The 16,469-nt window shown below is 49.1% G+C and overlaps 7 non-coding genes across 7 annotated transcripts; 4 read left to right on the plus strand and 3 right to left on the minus strand.

Annotated features, from left to right (window-relative positions):
- Positions 1 to 1,647: 1,647 nt before the first annotated feature.
- On the minus strand, positions 1,648 to 1,721 carry trnan-guu (transfer RNA asparagine (anticodon GUU)). The gene has a single exon. It is a non-coding gene; the product is annotated as a tRNA-Asn (tRNA).
- A 1,159-nt stretch (positions 1,722 to 2,880) lies between these two features.
- Positions 2,881 to 2,953, plus strand: trnar-ucg (transfer RNA arginine (anticodon UCG)). Its single transcript has one exon. It is a non-coding gene; the product is annotated as a tRNA-Arg (tRNA).
- A 1,560-nt stretch (positions 2,954 to 4,513) lies between these two features.
- trnas-uga (transfer RNA serine (anticodon UGA)) lies at positions 4,514 to 4,595 on the minus strand. Its single transcript has one exon. It is a non-coding gene; the product is annotated as a tRNA-Ser (tRNA).
- Positions 4,596 to 6,131: 1,536 nt separating this feature from the next.
- On the minus strand, positions 6,132 to 6,205 carry trnan-guu (transfer RNA asparagine (anticodon GUU)). Its single transcript has one exon. It is a non-coding gene; the product is annotated as a tRNA-Asn (tRNA).
- Positions 6,206 to 15,325: 9,120 nt separating this feature from the next.
- On the plus strand, positions 15,326 to 15,439 carry LOC138225884 (U5 spliceosomal RNA). Its single transcript, XR_011184293.1, has one exon. It is a non-coding gene; the product is annotated as a U5 spliceosomal RNA (small nuclear RNA).
- A 394-nt stretch (positions 15,440 to 15,833) lies between these two features.
- On the plus strand, positions 15,834 to 15,950 carry LOC138225881 (U5 spliceosomal RNA). Its single transcript, XR_011184290.1, has one exon. It is a non-coding gene; the product is annotated as a U5 spliceosomal RNA (small nuclear RNA).
- Positions 15,951 to 16,341: 391 nt separating this feature from the next.
- On the plus strand, positions 16,342 to 16,456 carry LOC138225891 (U5 spliceosomal RNA). Its single transcript, XR_011184299.1, has one exon. It is a non-coding gene; the product is annotated as a U5 spliceosomal RNA (small nuclear RNA).
- Positions 16,457 to 16,469: the final 13 nt, after the last annotated feature.

Genomic DNA, 16,469 nt, shown 5'->3' on the forward strand with positions numbered 1-16,469 from the left:
TTGTCCCCGTTCAAAAGAGATTGTGCGATGTCCTGCAGCAAACCTTTGACAGTTTGAAAAGAGGAATTTATTCTGCTTCCTGTGCGTGCAGTAGTTACAAAGTTGAACGCCTTTACACGATCTGCTGCAGTTTTCAGTGGGCGGGCTTTGTCAAATGGCTTGGAAAAACGCACTGTGTTTCGGCTCGGGAAACATCATGAGCAGTGTCCTGCATGTTTTCTGTGTATAGCTGTCTTTTAACGCATACAGAATTCATTCGAAATCATTGATTTCTCCAATTAACAAGGGTCCCTTAAAGGATGAGTCAAAGTAACGTCTAATCGGATTAGTTTCCTTAGAGCTGGTTCAGAGTTTGCTCAAGAGTTTACCTTTCACAGATGCGCAAAGAAGAATGTTGGGGGTGCACGCTTCAAAGCTCCTTACAGCTGTAGGGAGTGATTCGAGACGATTCGTGGCGTGTGCTCGTTCCCATATACCGTACGCCCCGGGGTGCAGTGCTAGGATGACATACAATACCGCTTGGGCACGTAACGGCGTTATATGCAAGTGCGGGACGTGAGGGTTTTCGTTTGTTCGTTTTGTTTTGCTCTGCTTTGCTTTGTTTCGTGGTCAAGAGGCGTAAGGTAAGTCGTAATCCAGGGAGAACACTGGTGGCAAACAGTCCGAGGTGAGAGGCGAGGTCCAAAGTCGAAAAGGCAGAAGGGGAGTCCAATATCCAGAATAAACGAGGTAATGGAAAAACGCCAGGTAGAGCTCTCAAGGAGCAGACTCAATACCGAGCAGCGGGAAGCAGGTAAAGATGGTAAAAATAGCACTGCGTACCGCACGGTGGAGTGTGTGCAGGTGGGTAAACTCGTGCGGCGGCGTTTGTTAATAATCACCCACTGCTGGTGCTGATTAGATCGCTTATGAGTTGGTCTTAACTGCCTGGCGGTCATGACAAGCTCCTCTTTAAGCTGTGGTTTAGTTTTGCATTCATGTGTTTCTAGAGCAGTTATTTATGGGGGTGGGTGGGTCTTTCACAGAGGCTCAGGACAAATCCCCCACATGAAATTTTACTGTGTGCGTTCAGACAGTCACAGGTCAAGAGCCAGGCAGGAGGACAATGGACAGAAGAGCCAACAAACTAAAAATAAAAGAACGAATATGAAAAAGCCACCATCTTTTTCTTTTTGACATTTTCCGACTTTCATGCAAGCCAGGACAAAGTTGCTCGTAGCTACTTGTGGATTCAATTACTCTATCGAGTGCTTTGATGAGTTTTTGCAATTTGATTGTCGTCCTGTCAGCCTGTTTCTGTTTTTTTTTTCAATCTAGTGATGGAAAGTAAGAGGGAAATGATGGAGCAATCAATAACCGCTCCGGAAAAATGGCAGAAAGAAATGGCCCGTCACTAAGGACATTTGTGAAGCAGAGGAGTGACATCACCACAAAGGCGACTTATTCTGCTGATCGTTTTGGTGAATAATGATTGAGGTGCGTTAAGAGAAAGGTAGCTGCGTCAGCATGCTTAGGCTGCAAAGGATCAAGCAAAGGTTTACTCCATGCTGAAAAGAGAAGAAAAGAAGCACAACGTTTCGACTGTGGAGCCTTCTGCGCCATCTTCTTTAGCGGTGATGATGTTTACATTGGAAAAACTGAGACATGCGTCCCTGGGTGGGCTTGAACCACCAACCTTTCGGTTAACAGCCGAACGCGCTAACCGATTGCGCCACAGAGACTGACGGCCGCTTGTGCTCCCTACATTTGCAGGTTTATGGTCAAAGAAAACAATCACTTGCGCTTCTTGCAGCCGGCAATCTTTTTCCACTGACAACCAAGAAATGGATTTCATCTTTCACAAGCTGTATGGATTTCTTCAAAAACAAGTTATTCCAGAAAGGAAATGAATTCTTGCATTAAACTGAACCAAGCTGTACATGTTTGTCTGAAATGATACATTCGGCACAACAAGACACGGAGAGAGGCACCGCTGGTATTCAGACCCAGGATCGCCTGCTTACTAGGCGGGCACTTTAAGCCACTAGGGAACAGCGCCAGCGGAGCACCGCGCTTTTACAGACACTTGGACACATCTGCGTTCGGTGTGCACTTAACCTGCTCTCTGAGCCCGTTGCCTCCGTCCCATTTAATAGCAGAACTGACGCCAAGAGAAATGATGAGAAATGGCATTTATCGGGCACTTTTCATGTCCAAGCTGTGCATTCTTTGGCGACACCATTTTTTCTTTTGTTTAATTTCTATACTTATTCATAGAATAAAAACGATATGTCATGTACTGTAAGGGAAATGTCTCTTTTTTTTAATGGGGAAAGCTAGCACCACTAAATGTTGTGTTTAGAAGAAGTGATTTAACATGACACGTGACCTAATTTACCGGAGCAAAAGCTCACCCAGCAAGCCCTGCTTTACTTCTACAGGAGAGAAGTATTGTAGAGTCTGCAAGATGTTCAGCTGGGTAGCTACGTCAGCATGCCTCGGCTGCAAAGGAACAAGCAATAGGTTTATTGCATGCTGAAAAGAGAAGAACGGAAACACAGCGTTTCGACTGTGAGGTCTTCTCACACCTGAAGAAGCCTCACACCTGTAAAAGGCTCCATGGTTTTCTTTCTTCTCTTTTCAACATGGAATACACCTATTGTCTGCAAGATGTGACAATTTCATGGTGTTTTGGAAGAAAACCTTTTTTCTTTGAATTCAAAATCAATCGGAATTTCAGCACGACACATCAACACTTTTTCTGTTTTAAGGAGATGATATTTTAAACCTGATAAAAATAGTAGGAAACACAAGTTTCTTGCTGTGAAAATTTAGATGGGGAAGTGTACTACTAGTAGCAGTGTAGAGCTCTCTGTGGTGGAGTGCAAGCGCATGTTCTATGGGCCAGTGGCGTAATGGATAACGCGTCTGACTTCGGATCAGAAGATTGTGGGTTCGAGTCCTGCCTGGCTCGTGAGGCTTTTAAACCTCTCAGGTTCCTCGGTAACAGGTTGCCGTCATGTATATGAACTATAGAAAAGCATTTGCCACAACCCGTAAATTAGCACGCAAGTGCGGGCTAGTGAACACAGAACTGTATGGAGATCATCTCCAGCTCCGAGCTCAATTGCAATGAAAAAACATGCAGAACAGAACTGGAGAGCAGCTGAATTTGTGCTCGGTAGGGTGGGGAGGACTCAGCATTGCTATTGTTCTAATTGGCATGAACTGCAGGGGATCTGAATCAGAACATGTCAGTTAGTTCGATCATTGCGTCAATATGTAGGCCACGTTAATACAGAATTATTACTTTGTCTGTCTCGTCTTTGTATATAGCTGAATGTCCCTGACAATTTCATGTTAGTTTTTAAGAACAACATTGGTGCTAATATATACACATATAGCATATAAGGAACACGTAAAAGTTTAGTCCATGCTGAAAAGATAAGAAAACCGCCACAATGTTTCATCTTGGAATAAATCTTTACTTGTTGTTTTGCAGCCTACCCATTCTGACCTAACTCCTCCCTTGAAATTCCCTAACAGATAAGGGTACGTAACGGCTCATGCGATGCTCAGTTGCAATTTGTCCCAAAACAAACAAGAACAGCAGCTGAGGGTTTGAGTTTGAACATGCACTGTATTAAAGCAGCTTTTATTTCCATTGATAAATGCTAGATATTCCTACAGAGATTCTCCAGGTGAGTAAGCGATTCCTGTTTCTGTTTCTATTTCTGTTTCATATATATATACAGTATATATATATATGTTACATGTGTCTCTGCAATAGTACAAATGTGTTATACACTATCAGGGGCTGCTTTTTTGTGCACCTCATCTACAACAAGGGTTTTTTTTTTTCATTTATGTTTGTGGACCTTCACCATTTGAGGAAGTGAGTTAGATAAGAAAGTTACAGGTATGGTGAGCAATGACTGACAAAGGCACGTACTGCGTATTCCTTACAGAAGTGTAAGCAATTTGTTCTAAAAAACACCGGCTAAAGTCCAACATCGTTAGCAATCTTATTACTTAAACAGAATTAACATCAATAAACTGTAAGGTGCTGGTACATGCGAGTAGATTTGATCTTCTATTAAACAAAAATGCAATTACAGCTCTAAAAAGGTCAACCTAGACTTCTGGAACAGATCTGTTCAGGTCATCGCTGTTCCTCTGACCTTGTGAGTCTTTGGAATTTTAAAAGTGTATTTTGCTTGCCTTTCATGTGGTCTGTGTACAAGTCACTGTGGCGTATGCGGTCCTACACAGCCTTGCTATAGACGTGACGAGCCTCCGCTATGTTGCAATGGAGAACAGGTTCAGTACGGAGCTGCCGAGAAAATTCAGCTGGAAAGCTCGTTGCAGAAAAGCATCGGTATCTGTGTCCAGCGGCAAAGCGTCCTTCGTGGGTGCTGAAGAATCGATTTCACAGGCTGCGGGTCCAGGCGATTTAGAGTGTTAAAGGTCCCAGCGAAAACGAAATGGCGCTGGTCCTTTTACACGCACGCACGCAATCAAATGCAAAGGACGCCGTAGTCGGCAGGATTTGAACCTGCGCGGGGAGACCGCAACGGATTTCAAGTCCGTCACCTTAACCACTCGGCCACGACTACAGCGAGCGCCGCGGTCGCTGCCTTTTTGCTACAATCGAACAGGGAGTGCGAGGCGGCGGCGGCAGCGGAGGCAACTTTTTTCAAGTTCGCTCTCCGTTTAAGAAACCTTTTACGCCATACGTGCAAGCACACACACACACACCTCAGAGGACTTAAAGGTGGCTTCAAGTTGGAATGATAAAGTCTCCCCGTTCGGACATGAAAACAGAACGTTCTTAGACAGAAAGCAATCAACAACGGAGACATGTGGACGACGATTTTAGTCACTGCACTTTGAATAGCATTTTTGCTCCAGTTACAGGAGATGCACCAATGGCCCTTGACCTACGTTCTTACCAATGCCTTGAACATTCAAACAAAACAGCCCTCAAGTCCTGCGGTTTAATATAACGCTGTTACGTGTCGAGGCAGTATTTGACTCTGTCCTACCGTTGAGACACGGGGCGTATATGGAAACGAACACATGCTACGGATCGTCTCTAATCGGTCCCTACAGTTGGAAGGCTCCTTGAAGCGTGCACCCCCATCATTCATCTTTGCGCATCTGTGAAAGGTAGACTCTTGAGCAATGTTTGAGCCAGCTCTAAGGCAACTAGTGCTATTGGACAGAGACCTCTGGAAGATCCTAAGAGTCTCTTAACACCACTTCCAGCAGCAAGCTTAATTGTTCGCTGGAGGTCTCCCACCCAGGTACTGACCAGGCAAAGAATCACCACTACATTGAATGAGGAAGTTAATCCTGAAATCCAATTACATATCTCAAGGTAAGACAAATCCATAAGAACATGTCTTAGTATTACTTCGTTTACATTAGTATGGCACTGAGTTGGAGCTCCTCTTTAAGCTGTGGTTTAGTTTTGCATTCATGTGTTTCTAGAGCAGTTATTTATGGGGGTGGGTGGGTCTTTCACAGAGGCTCAGGACAAATCCCCTGCCTGAAAGTCTAATGTGTGCGTTCAGACAGTCACAGGTCAAGAGCCAGGCAGGAGGACAATGGACAGAAGAGCCAACAAACTAAAAATGAAAGAACAAATATGAAAAAGCCACCATCTTTTTCTTTTTGACATTTTCCGACTTTCATGCAAGCCAGGACAAAGTTGCTCGTAGCTACTTGTGGATTCAAATACTCTATTGAGTGCTTTGATGAGTTTTTGCAATTTGATTGTCGTCCTGTCAGCCTGTTTCTGTTTTTTTTTTTCAATCTAGGGATGGAAAGTATGAGGGAAATGATGGAGCAATCAATAACCGCTCCGGAAAAATGGCAGAAAGAAATGGTCCGTCACTAAGGACATTTGTGAAGCAGAGGAGTGACATCACCACAAAGGCGACACATTCTGCTGATGGTTTTGGTGAATAATGATTGAGGCGCGTTAAGAGAAAGGTAGCTGTGTCAGCATGCGTAGGCTGCAAAGGATCAAGCAAAGGTTTACTCCATGCTGAAAAAAGAAGAAAAGAAGCACAACGTTTCGACTGTGGAGCCTTCTGCGCCATCATCTTTAGCGGTGATGATGTTTACATTGGAAAAACTGAGACACGCGTCCCTGGGTGGGCTTGAACCACCAACCTTTCGGTTAACAGCCGAACGCGCTAACCGATTGCGCCACAGAGACTGACAGCTGCTTGTGCTCCCTACATTTGCAGGTTTCTGGTCAAAGAAAACAATCACTTGCGCTTCTTGCAGCCGGCAATCTTTTTCCACTGACAACCAAGAAATGGATTTCATCTTTCACAAGCTGTATGGATTTCTTCAAAAACAAGTTATTCCAGAAAGGAAATGAATTCTTGCATTAAACTGAACCAAGCTGTACATGTTTGTCTGAAATGAGACATTCGGCACAACAAGACACGGAGAGAGGCACCGCTGGTATTCAGACCCAGGATCGCCTGCTTACTAGGCAGGCACTTTAAGCCACTAGGGAACAGCGCCAGCGGAGCACCGCGCTTTTACAGACACTTGGACACATCTACGTTCGGTGTGCACTTAACCTGCTCTCTGAGCCCGTTGCCTCCGTCCCATTTGATAGCAGAACTGATGCCAAGAGAAATGATGAGAAATGGCATTTATCGTGCACTTTTCATGTCCAACTGCTGCAGTTTTCAGTGGGCAATCTTTGTCAGATGGCTTGGAAAAACGCACTGTGTTTCGGCTCGGGAAACATCATGAGCAGTGTCCTGCATGTTTTCTGTGTATAGCTGTCTTTTAACGCATACAGAATTCATTCGAAATCATTGATTTCTCCAATTAACAAGGGTCCCGTTTTGAACCTGCCAGAAGCATTCTTTCAATGTAACAGATTTACTCCGGGGAAAGGCAGCATGACATTGAGAGTAGCTCAAGCTTTCAGCACCCGTATCGGACTGCGTGTATGCAGACACCGCTCAGAATCCCCTTTAAGATTCTCCTTCAATTCCGTTTTGCAGTGCTTTGGCTCTTTCAAAAGGCTTCGCTTTGCTATTCACAATCCAAGGCTCATGACAGCATTTAAAACCAATCGCCACTGCGTTGGCCGGGAATCGAACCAGGTCAACTGCTTGGAAGGCAGCTATGCTCACCACTATACCACCAACACACACCCGCAAAAGCCCTGCAGGACACCACCAGAGAATGCTCACGATTTCGGAAGCTGTCTCCGGGACGTGCTGATTCCACAAATCCTGAATAAATCATGATATTGTTAGTTGCTGTAGCTAGACGTTCAAATGAGTTTCATGGCCAGATGGACTGTTTCCTCCAGCGGTATAGTATTGCAGTGAGACAGCACGATGCCTGCAAGACTATGTCACGCTAAACGCTACAGATTGTGTTTGTGTTGGACAGTTGGACCCTACAGCTGGACCCTCATAGACAACCTGAATAGCTTATTCAGAAGCAGTGCTGGACCGGGAACGAACCAGCTTCTTCCCAGGCACAAGAGTGACTTGTGAGGACTCGCGGTCCCACTCTGTGCATAGAGACTTTCTACCAGCCAGCCGGACTGCTGGTAGATCCCCTCGGAGCAACGACTGCCCTGCGTGGATGTCTAGACAAGGACCGGAGGTCTGTAATAGCTTTGAGGAGCTGTGTCAGGCAATGATCGGAGAATTTTCGGCTTTTATCGATCCCATAGCTGCCGTGGCCGCTGTGCACCATATTAAGCACGAAAAAGCTGAAGCCCCTCGCGACTATTATCAGAGGCTTAGGCGCACTTATTTTGCAGGGCGGAATGAAGAGGGTTGCGAAGAGAACGTGAATTTCAAAGGTTTATTCATTGCTAATCTGCATCCCTCAGTCAGGAAAATGATTGTGATGCACACTGATGCAAAAGCGATGAAAATGGCTGACATTAGAAGGTTGGCTCAAAAAGCCTGGGGAGCTGAAGTCTCTGCTTCCTCAGAGCGAAAACCTGCTAAAACGGCCGTGTTCGCCACTAAAGCCAGCAGGGTTGACGACTCGCCTCAGCTCGAGGCAGCTGAGGTTCCTGAGCTCGCTAAGCCCCGGCGCAAAATAGGCAGGCAGGACCGCACTAAGTGTCAGAGCCACCGTGAGCGCTACGGGGAAGGCAAGGGCTCAGGCAGAGTCTATCATAAGACTGGACGAAGGGAGTCGACTGCAACCCGCCTGGCCAGGCTTGAACAAGCCCTGCCTGAGAGATCAGGACAGGGTAAACCTTCCGCACCGAATGCCGGAAGTGTGAATGAGCTTAGGGGGACCACGCCCCTTCTCACTGGAGGAGGCGGGGATCCGTCCCAAGCCCCTCCCTCAGTCTATCTGATTGGGTGGGAGGGTTCCTGCCTGGAAGAAGGCTGTGACTCTGAGTTGGGCGCTGACCCCGCCCCTGAAGTCAAAGAAGAGGCAGGCTTCCAACAATTCTTAGGGAATCTCAGCCAGAAAGGCAAAGCAAGGCGTATTTATATCAAGGTTTCTCTTGAAAACGTCTTAGATAGAGAAGCACTGATTGACACTGGGGCTGAAATTAGTTTGATGTCAGCCGATCTACTCAGCGAGCTCAAACGAGTAGCGAAAGGAAAAGGCATCAGACTTAAGGTAGAACCGTGTAAGATAGATATTTCCAGCTATACCCAGGATCATGCCAGGATCACACACCGAGTGTGGGTGGCACTTAGGTTCGGGCCAATGAACGTGGTGCATCCTGTTTACATCTCTAGGTTTAAAACAGAGCCACTACTCATTGGCCAAGACCTGCTTGACAGGCTGGAGCCTCTGGTGGACTGCCAGCGTGGAAAATTGTGGGCTCAGGTCAAAAACCCTAAGCCTGTTGCACAGCAAAAAGGGGGATTCAGTGGTTATGCTGTGATCACACAGTGCCCACTGAACACTATAGCTGAGTTGGAGGTTCCTCCTGGTTCCTCTGGACGAGAATAAATGTCTCTTCTTGCTTTCCAAAACTACAGGGAAGTCCTGCCCAGGCCAGCACTCCCACGGTCTCCCAACTACAGGAGCAGTGCTCCAAGCAGCTGCTTGACCCGCCAGGTAAAGCACACCCCCTTTTCATCCCAGAAGAAGAGTGGATCTCCCTGTCCGGTAATGAATGGGAGTCCTTTCTGTGCACCCTGGTACCTCAGGGGGTCCAGGAGTACCACCCCATGGTGGTGGGAGGGGGTCCAGGTGGCAGAAGTGCAGGTTGATGATGTAATTCTTAGCCTCAGCTCTGAGAAGTCCATAATCAGTGAAGGTCTGTTCGAGGACCTGTCGCCAAGCTGTCAAGTGACCCTGGTGACGCAGTCACAGGTTCTGTGGTGGGCACCCCCATCTCATAGGTCCATTTGGAGCAAAGGAAGCTGTGTAGCTTCCATCTCCATCGGAAAAAGGAAGTTTGCTCACTACTTCCTATTGGAAGTACCTATTGGTTCGACTGGGCGCCCAGCTGGACACAGTAAACAGTGTGCTGTGGACACGGGTGGACCCAGATGCCCACTCTCTAAGCGGTGACCCCGAGAACATTCGGTCAGGTCAGACGATTCCTCAGGCCTGCCAGGAAGTAAACGAATCGGACCTGATCGTTCCTGCGTCAACAGCAGGGTTTCCAGTACGCCTTGTCCTAAAGAAGGGACAGAGAATGGACGCTGAGATGGTTTTCTTCCAACCATCAGCTCAGTTTATCAGACTGAACCTAGCAGTCTGTTGTACCCCCAGACTGGAACGGAATGGCCGAGCCACCTGCCTGTTGGTGCAGAACATAGCAAAACAAGATGTCAAAATCCCTGCTCGCACTGACATGGGACTGGTAATTGACAATGGTTTCTATGATTTCGAACTAGCCATCCCAGTACTGGGGCAGCTCCCTGGTCCCTTGGCCAGGGAGGGGGGAACCGAGCAGGTGTACTACACCTACCCCCGGCGGATGATTGCAATTATGCCAATAGAGGGATTCTGCAACCAGGAGGTGTGCAGGGTGGACCTTAGCGATAAGGATGAGATGGTTGTGTACACAGTACACGCAGGTGTTCCGATGGACCACTCAGCCGAGAGTACGACCCGGGATACCGCCATGCCGTCAAAAGCGGGGTTCCTAGAGCAGGTACAGGAACAGGTTGGCAAGGCAGATGCCCTGGAAACGGAAAGCCAGCGTCAGCAGCTGCGTCAGAATTTCCAGGATTTCCGGGAAGTGTTTGCACGGGACGCCTATGACTGCGGGGTGACGGATTTGAACACAGTGCGCATTCCAACGGCCCCTGGCGCCCGCCCAACCTATGTCAGGCAGTATCGCATTCCCCTCACGGCATACGAGTCCATAAAGCAGACGTTGGATGCTCTACTAGAGCGTCAGATCATAAGGGAGTGTAACTCCACTTATAACTCCCCACTGTGGCCGGTGCTGAAACCCAATGGTAAATGGCGTCTGACCATTGACTACCGGCAGCTGAATAAACAGGTTCCTTTGTCACGATGGCCAATGATCTACCTAGATCAGGAGTTAGCCAAGGTGACAACAGCGAAATATTTCACCACAGTGGATGTGGCCAATGGGTTCTGGACCCTTAAGGTAGAACCAACAGACCAGTACAAACTGGCCTTTTCCTTTGGAAACAGGCAGTTCACCTGGAATCGATGCCCCTTTGGGTATTCCAACTCCCCAGCGGAGTTCAACATATTTCTGCACAAAGCCATGAGTGATGCAGCCGCCAGGGGCAACCTGGTCTATGTGGACGATATTCTGATGAGGAGTCAGACCTGGGAAGAACACATGGCCGAGATCAGGCATGTGTTGACCCAGCTCTCCTGTGCAGGGGCCAAACTGTCCCTGGCTAAGGGACAGTGGTGTAGGACCCAAGTGGAGTACGTGGGACTGTTGGTTGGAGCCCAAGGCATACAGCCACAGTCCAGCAGAGTCCAAGCTATCCAGAATATGAAGTCGCCCACTAACCTGTCTGAACTGCGCAGCTTTCTGGGAGTATGTAATTATTCCCAGCAGTTCATTGAGGATTACGCTGAAATAGCAAGGCCCCTCCACAAGCTGTTGCAGAAAGACGTGCCCTTTGAGTGGGGGCCTTCCCCAGAACAGGCTGTGATGGAGCTGAAGCGCAGACTCGGTAGTGCGCCGAGCTTGGCCTACCCTGACAAAAATAAGGTCTTCTACCTTGAAGCAGGGTTCTCAGAGCACTGCCTTGGGGCTGCTCTGAGTCAGGAATATAACCAAGAGTGAAGGGTGGTGGCATATGCCAGTCGAGCCCTGAGCCCAGTGGAGCAAAAGTTCTTGGACTGCGAGAAGGCCCTGTTGTCTACGGTCTGGTCGGTAGAACACTTCCGTAGTTATGTTGGGGGACAAAAGATCATCATCGAAACCTGCCACCAACCTGTGACATTCCTGCATAGCCAGAGACTGAAAGCGGGCAGGGTGTCAAATAGCAGGATTGTGGCATGAATGATGGCCCTACAAGGCTATGAGATAGAGGTACGTTATGCACAGAGCAAGAAAATGTACCTGGGACAGGGCCTGGCTTTGGGCCAAGTGTGTCACGGCTGTGACACTGACATGGAAGCTCCAGAAACAATTCCCGCTGCTGAGCTACCGAACAATCATCGGTACTACGATGAGAACGTGGGCCAGGGCTTACCCATGGCCTATGTTGACGGTTGCTCTTTTCGCCACGAACAGCAGGTGCTAGCAGGGGTAGGAGTAGTCTGGCAAGACAATACTCCCTGTGGGCCGACCCGCTATAAGCTAGGACCAAAGACTAGTCAGTATGCGGAAGTAGCTGGGGTGCTGATCACCCTCCAGCAGGCCCTGACACATGGCCTTAAACAGTTTGTCATCTGTAGTGACTCGAACTACGCCCGACATAGCTTCGTGTCTCACGTTCCGTATTGGAAGGGTAACGGCATGAAAAATGCCCGGGGCAAGGAAGTAAAGAACAAAGAGTTGTTCCTGGCCAGTGACAAGCTCACGACCGAGGCTGGAATGATGGTTTACTGGAGGAAGGTGAAGGGACACTCCCAGGTGAAGGGACCCGACAAAGACGGGAATGATGAGGCCGACCGGTTGGCCAAATCTGGCGCCTTAGAGGGTGAACCCTGGCAGTTCCAGCAGGAATGGCTACCCCCAGAATTCGTGGCTGAGGTCAAGGCGGTTACCCGAAGCAGGGCTAGACAGGATGTCGGAGCTGACCCTCAATCTGTAGTGCTTGGGTCACAGGGTTTTAACACCGATCTTGCGGAAATGCAGAAACAGGACCCAGCAATTGGGCAAATGTATCAGCATATCGCTGACCCAGTGCGTCAACCTCTTTCGGAGCAGGTGCTGAGCCAGTCTCTGGAGCTGAAGGAGCTGGCAGAGGTGAAAGACAACCTAAAAATTATAAAGGGGTTGTTGGTTTGTGTACCAGTTGCACAAGGTGTCCCAAAGTGGGTAGTTCCCCACTGTCATCGGGGGGTCATGATCCAACACGCTCATGACGAACCCTGTGGGGGTCACCGGGGAATCAAGGCTACATACGACACTATCCAGCAGGTGGCATTCTGGCCTCACATGGGCCAAGACATCGCCGCGTATGTAAAGGGGTGTCTGACGTGTAGCCAGTTCCAACCATCACGGCCCTTGCACCGTGCACCACTCCAGAAAAAGGGCATGACATTCACCTGGTCCAATCTTCAAATGGATTGGGTGGGGCCGCTGGTGAGGTCATCCAGAGGGAACAAATATTTCCTCACTGTTACGTGTGCATTCACAAAATGGATTGAGTGCCTCCCAGCACCCAACGACACGGCAGAGACAACTGCAGTGCTGTTGGTGAACCATGTGTTCAGTCGATGGGGATTCCCCCTGACCGTGGTCTCGGATCGGGGAACCCATTTCACAGCTACAGTAATGGCAACCCTGTGGAATATGCTTGGGGTCAAGACCCAGTTGCATATCTCCTACCACCCTCAATCCTCGGGCCAGGCAGAAAGGGCAAACCGAACGGTGGTTAGTATGCTCAAAAAGTTTGTCTCCAACAGCAGTAGGGACTGAGACATTAAGCTGCCCCTGGTTCTGATGGCCATCCGAGGTAAGCCCCATTGCTCTACGGGGGTCCCACCTTTTGAGATGATGACAGGTCGGAAGATGACTCTTCCCCTACACTGTCTTTATGGGGTGGAGGACCTGAGCACGACGGGGGCTGCTACGGCCCATCAGTATGTGTCAGACCTGCGAGCACATCTGCAGGCAACCTTTGCTTTTGCCCAGAACAATCTGGGAAGGAGTGCAGAGGGTAGGAAAGCATACTATGACCGAAAGGCAGTTAACCAGGAACTCCAAGTAGGAGACAAGGTCCTGTACTTCCAATTTGCCAAACCCACAGGGGTGGCCCGGAAGTTCTTACCCAGTTGGACAGGACCCCACGAGATTGTCGATAAGGTATCACCGGTAGCTTATCGAATTCAGATTGAGAAGGGAAGGCAATCTCTGGTCTACAAGTGGGTGCATCGCAACCACCTCCGGTTGTATCGCCCACCTCAAATGGCGCCGGAGAACACAGAATAGGGTTAAACGTCCAAACCCGATCAAAGAGGGGGGTGCCCCTTTGTAGCTGCAGGTAGTTAGGTACTGTACTGTAGGTCCTGCTAGGAAAATATATTCAAAATTATAGTGGAACTGTACCATGTGCCTCATCTATGTTCCAGAATGGGAATCCTAAAACTGCCAGGGCTGGTCCTGACAGTACTGTGGATCGCCTCGACACAGCCCCTTGAAGTTGTGGAACCTGGTCCTCCTACCGGCATAGTCCTGCAGGAAACCATAGTCCTCTCCATGGAAATCTTTATGGTACAATCTTTTTTTTTTCTTATAAAATATACTTTATTCCGAAAAAAAACACATCTCAAAGGGAAACGTCTCACACGATAACACTCCACAAAATTAAAACATCGGCGGAACGGCGGTGATTGTCCGTTATCAATCCTTGCAAGGGTGGGCGGATTTGCGCTATTATGAGAGTCCCTCCAAACCCTACCGCTTGCTGTAAACCATTAATCCCTGTACAGGGTCCATAGGCCTTTCCAGTGCTCCTTTGCCGTGGGGAAACCCCATTTAGCAACGTCGCGCTTCATCCTCCTCCTGAGGTCCGCCAGGATCCTCTCTTCCAGCTCCCTCGCTCCCCACTTGTTGTTGTGCCGGATGAGATTGTTTCTCGCGTCCCACAGGCCTTTCTTTGTGAGGGACAGCAGCAGCCACATCAGGAACTGCGTCCCCCTGTCCAGTCCGGTAGGTGCCAGCCCCAGCAGAATGTACTGGTAGCTGAGCACCGCATTCGTTTCCAGGAGTTGCATTATGTTGTCCATTCTGCCCCACACCGCCTTGGCGAAGGGGCAGCTCCTTCACTTTATTAAGATACTGAAGAAAGATGTGGAGACGGGGGTTTGAATTTAATCCTTTCTGTAGGGGGTTTAGACTTTCAAGTCACAAACTGGGGTTTATGGCAGGAAAGGGGGGTTAACTGATAAGGATTGCAGATGCAAGCTAGGAACCCCCCTGGGTGTAATGTTAAACTGACCATTTGTCCAGAACATCGTAAACTGGCCAAATACCATGAACCCCCCTCTTTACCATCAGACCGAGTGACGTCAGAAACGGAGAAGAAAACACTATATAACCCAAAAGTTTGTAACAGTACGGGGAACAATACTTCGGTTTTGTTGTTTCTTGCGGGAAACAAGACTTTGGCTTTATTGTTCCTTGCATGCAATAAACTCATCTGTTTTACTTCATCTCGGGATCAAGAACCTTATTTCTTCTGTTACAACAAATTTGGCGTAGTCGGCGGATGCTCCAGAAGGCGCAGAACTTCCCATCGGCAGGAGAGATGGTCAGCGCGCACATAACTAAGAGGTAAGGACTCCTCTTTTATTTAAAAGTCCCGACTCTCTCTGACCGATTGGGAAATCTCTGCTCCCTGCGAGAATCGCCCGAGATGACGGAGTAAACGTGAGTTTCTGAATTCCTCTGGCCCGGGGAAGACACCGGTGTATGTAATGGGTTGTTTGCTGTAAGCCCAGAATTTGGTCTGGCAGGGGTTCCGCGGTATTGTGTACAGGCGTTCGAAGCTGGTTTATGCCTTAATTGCGCGTGGAGTTTTTGAACGGGTTTTGGACCCTTACCGTGAAGTTCAGGACTGGTGTGGGCCTTAATTGCGCCCGGAGTTCTGAAGGTCAGAACTGGTTTGGGCCTTAATTGCGCCCGGAGTTCTGAGGCTCAGGATCGGTGTGGGCCTTAATTGCCAGATTAAGGCCTTAAATGGCCTTAATCAGCCATGCACTCTGGTTTCTTTTCATCTCGTACAAATCTTTCGCCTTTTACTAAAGATTTCCGTGGAGAGGAGCATGAATGAGTTCCATGCAATTTTTGTGCTTCCCTGCCTTCGGGTGGGTCGCAGCTGGGTTGGTCAAAGAGAGAAAACAAGCACGTTCGCAATCGCTCTTGTAATGGTGATTGTGGCCGTCTGCTCCGCGAGTTCTCGGTCTCCGGCCGTCTGATTGGCGTTCTTTTCTTTGGGGGGCGGGAAGTGTCCGGCCGCAGGGGATCTTGGGACCTCGCTTTGCATAGCGGCTTCCCAGAGTGCGTCGTTTCCGGCACAGTGTGGCCGGGTGTTTTCCGAGTTATCGCACGGATTGGGCACGGCCGCAAGCTGAGAGCCGCAGGCGATGAGCCCGGAGCTGAACGGGCCCCACTGGCTAGTTTGTAAGGCCAGGTGCATTGCCAACCATGACCGGCAGCGCAGAGGCTTTGAAGGCGGCCTGGGCTCCTGCAGCTGTGCAGCCACGCACTCTGGTTTTTCTTCATCTCGTACAAATCTTTCGCCTTTTACTAAAGATTTCCGTGGAGAGGAGCATGAATGAGTTCTATGCAATTTTTGCGCTTCCCTGCTTTTGGGTGGGGTACGGCTGGGCTGGTCAAAGAGAGAAAACAAAAACGCTCGCAATCGGTCTTGTTATGGCGATTGTGGCAGTCTGCTCCGCGAGTCCTCGGTCTCCGGCCGTCTGATTGGCGCTCTTTTCTTTGGTGGGTGGGAAGTGTCCGGCCGCAGGGGATCTTGGTACCTCGCTTTGCATAGCGGCTTCCCAGAGTGCGTCGTTTCCGGCACAGTGTGGCCGGGTGTTTTCCGAGTTATCGCACGGATTGGGCACGCTCGCAAGCCGTAAGCCGCAAGCGATGAGCCCGGAGCTGAACGGGCCCCACTGGCTCGTTTGTAAGGCCAGGTGCATTGCCAACCACGACCGGCAGGGCAGAGGCCTTGAAGGCGGCCTGGGCTCCTGCAGCTGTGCAGCCACGCACTCTGGTTTCTCTTCATCTCGTACAAATCTTTCACCTTTTACTAAAGTTTTCCGTGGAGAGAAGCATGAATGAGTTCCCTGCAATTTTTGTGCTTTTCTGCTTTCGGGTGGCGGGCAGCTGGGCT

This window comes from Lepisosteus oculatus, unplaced genomic scaffold (genome assembly GCF_040954835.1).
Source record: "Lepisosteus oculatus isolate fLepOcu1 unplaced genomic scaffold, fLepOcu1.hap2 HAP2_SCAFFOLD_106, whole genome shotgun sequence".
NCBI classification, from domain to species: domain Eukaryota; kingdom Metazoa; phylum Chordata; class Actinopteri; order Semionotiformes; family Lepisosteidae; genus Lepisosteus; species Lepisosteus oculatus.